The sequence below is a fragment of the Erythrolamprus reginae genome, chromosome 8, assembly GCF_031021105.1.
Source record: "Erythrolamprus reginae isolate rEryReg1 chromosome 8, rEryReg1.hap1, whole genome shotgun sequence".
Lineage (NCBI taxonomy): Eukaryota > Metazoa > Chordata > Lepidosauria > Squamata > Dipsadidae > Erythrolamprus > Erythrolamprus reginae.
Window position 1 is genome coordinate 46,125,360 of NC_091957.1, and position 3,883 is coordinate 46,129,242.

Below are 3,883 nucleotides of genomic sequence, written 5' to 3' on the forward strand. Positions count from 1 at the left end.
AGCCAGCGAATGCTGGCTGGGGAATTCTGGGAGTTGAAGTCCAAATATCTTCAATTTGCCAAGGTTGGGAAACACTGTGCTAGAGGACAGGAAGGCCTGGAGGAACATTGTCCATGGGGTCGTGATGGGTAGGATATGACTTCGCAACTAACAACGACAACATTCTGGCTGGTGGCTCCCCAAAGTCAGGTTTGGGTGTATTATCTTCTCTATTGCAAAAGACAGAACAGCTAATTATTTATTATTATTATTAGATTTCTATGCCGCCCTTCTCCTCAAAGCAAATACAAAACATAGGAGAAATCTAATATTAAAATACTCCAAAAACCTCAATACTAAAAGCATATGAAAAATCTGACTTAATTTATATTCTAAAATCCCAATTCATTTAAAAACCAATCATCCACATTCAATCATAGACGTTAAAATTCAGTGGCCTCAGGCCTGTCGGCAGAGGTGCGTTTTTAAGGCCTTAGGGAAGGCTACGAGAGTGTGGGTGATATGAATCTCCGGGGGGAGTTGATTCCAAAGGGCAGGGGCCACCACAGAGAAGGCTCTTCCCCAGGGCCTGCCAGATGGCATTGTCTGGCTGACGGTACGTAGAGAAGGCCGATTCTGTGTGACCTGACCGGCCGCTGGGATACATGAGGCAGAAGACAAATTATTTTCTTTTTCTTCTTTTTCTACGAGCCGCTCGTTTGTCAAATAAAAACAGCACTAATGACAATTCTGTCGTGTTCTGAATGGCCTTACAAGGAAACCAATCGATATTTTCCAGCAGATATCATGTTGCAATAACTTGATCTTGATCTATGCATCGGATTTGAGTTTTGCAGAGAAAATAACCCCCCACCCCCTACCCTGTGGACTTAGTTGGCTCTCTTTTCCGGCAAGACTATATATAAATAAGTCATGAATGATAACAGTAAGTCACGCGGCACAACGGTTAACAGCGTAAATCACAGATGAAATGATGGTTTTTCAGAATAACAGATTTGGAAAGGATCTTGGAGATCTTCTAGTCCAGTGGTTCTCAACCTGGGAGTCGGGATCCCTTTGGGGGTCGAACGACTGTTTCACAGGGATCACCAAAGACTATGAAAAAAGACAAATCTCCCATGGTGTTAAGAATTAAAGCTTCCATTCTGGCGCCTTGGAACCTATTTTTACAATCCGACCAATCAGGCGTTTACAGTGGGGTTGTCCCTCTGACCTTCCTGCCAATCAGCGTCAAGCTCTGTTGGGAGAATTGGCACTAGACTTATGGCTGGGGGTCACCACAACATGAGGAACTGTATTAAGGGGTTGTGGCATTAGAAAGGTTGAGTCCATCTCCCTGCTTAAACAGGAGACCTATACCATTTAAGAGAAATATATACAGTAATCCCTCACCTATCGCGGGAGTTACGTTCCAGACCTTGCCGCGATAGGTGAAATCCGCGATGGGGAATTTATCCTCCTTCCCACCAGCTCCGGATGCCTGGAGGCGAGCAACGGCCGGCTAACCTTTCCCCCCCACTACTACTTACTCTGTTCTTTGCAGCAGTTTGGCCAAATGTTGTGTTTTTTGCCTTGCCCCGCCCTCGAGCCCAGTCTGGAAATCCCCGCCGCGTCGCGTTCCTTTCTTTTTTTTCCTTTCGGCACTGGCGAGGGGGATTGAACAAGGGGACGGGCCTCCGCCGGAGCTCAGTCCCTGCCCCGCTCATCATTTGGGAGTCCCGCTGGGGGATTCTAGCGCTTGTTTGTATGGCAAAATCATTCAAATGAAGCTGACTTCAAAACCCGCGATGAAGTGAAGCCGCGGCAGGTGAAGCGCGATATAGCGAGGGACTACTGTATCCATTCTCTTCTTAAAAATCTCCAGTGATGGAGAAGCCATAACTTCTGAAGTCAAGACATTCCACTGATTAATTGTTCTCATTGTCAGGAATTTCTCCTTATTTCTAGATTGATTGTCTCCTTGATTAGTTCTATCCATTGCTTCTTGTCCTATTTTCAGGTGGTTTAGCAATGCCATGATAAAGACAAAACCCCCCAGCATTATCTATCTATCTATCTATCTATCTATCTATCTATCTATCTATCTATCTATCTATCTATCTATCTATTTTTAACTGTATATTTTATGTTATGTACGTTGAGAGCATATGCACCAAGACAAATTCCTTGTGTGTCCAATCACACTTGGCCAATAAAATTCTATCCTATTCTATTCTATCTATCTATCTATCCATCCATCCATCCATCCATCCATCCATCCATCCATCCATCCATCCATCCATCCATCCATCCATCCATCCATTCAATTTTTATGCTGCCCTTTCTCCTTAGACTCAGGGCAGCTTAAAACATGTTAGCAATAGAACTTTTTAACAGAGCCAGTATATGACCCCCACAATCTGGGACCTGATTTTACCCACCTTGGAAGGATGGAAGGCTGAGTCAACCTTGAGCCGGTGGTGAAATTTGAATCGCTGACCTACAGATCTACAGTCAGCTTCAGTGGCCTGCAGTTCAGCACTCTACCTGCTGCGCCACCCCGGCTCATCATTTTAAGAAGGAAGTTGAAAGAAACTTCCTTGTGGATTTTTCCTCCACCTTTCTGTCCTTTTCTAGGGAATTTCCAACCCGACGTTGCACCTTGTTCTGGACTTTCCCCTTAGGTGTGGCCCCACGATACACTATTAATGGTGCACCACTTGAGGATAGTCAATCAGACTTTGGAAAGCTTTTAACTACTTCCCAGCAGTCATGTGAGATGTTGGAATAAGGCAGCATGAATATCCAACGTTAGTTAAGGCCAAACATTGAGTTGATGGGCTACATAAGGTTCCTATCTCTGAGAGGCTCCAAGTCCTCGGAGAGGGGTGGCATACAAATCTAATAAATACTAATACTAATACTAATACTAATACTAATACTAATACTAATACTACTACTACTACTACTACTACTACTAATAATAATAATAATTATTATTATTATTATTACAGTATTATGTTCTGCTTAGAGTTGCTTGAACTTTGCAGGTTCTTTCTGATAATCTGGGAAGAAGACCTAAATGCCAAAAGGAAAAATGACTTTGTGTAAGGTGAAATTTAGCATTAGCACTTATATATCTCTTCACAATACTTGTTACAGCCCTCTCTAAGTGGTTTACAGAGTCAGCCTATTGCCCCCAACAATTTGGGTCCTCATTTTAAGCACCTCGAAAGGATGGAAGGCTGAGTCAACCTTGAGCCTGGTGAGATTTGATCTGCTAAATTGCAGGCAGCTGGCAGGCAGCAAACACAGCCTGCAGTACTGCGTTCTAACCACTGCACCACTGCGCCTCAAAATTTATGAACTGTTGTGGGAAATGGATAATGGATAATGATTAAGGTAGTAGCATGGTGGCATAGTGGCATAGAGTCTAGAATGCCATATTGCAGGACAATTCTGCCAATTGCCAGCAGTTCGATTCTGCCTGGCTCAAGGTTAGTCTACAGAGAGGGGCGGCATACAAATCTAATAAATAAATAAATGAATGAATGAATGAATGAATGAATAAATAAAAAAAATAAAATAAAATAAAATAAAATAAAATAATAAAATAAAATAAAATAAAATAAAATAAAATAAAATAAAATAAAATAAAATAAAATAAAATAAAATAAAATAAAATAAAATAAAATAAAATAAAATAAAATAAAATAAAATAAAATAAAATAAAATAAAATAAAATAAAATAAAATAATAAAATAAAATAAAATAAATAATTGATTCAGCCTTCCATCCTTCCAAGGTTGATAAAATGAGAACCCAGATTGTTAGAGTCAATAGAGTGACTATGTCAAACGCTTAGGAAGGGCTGTAAAGCACTGTGAAGCGGTATATACATTTA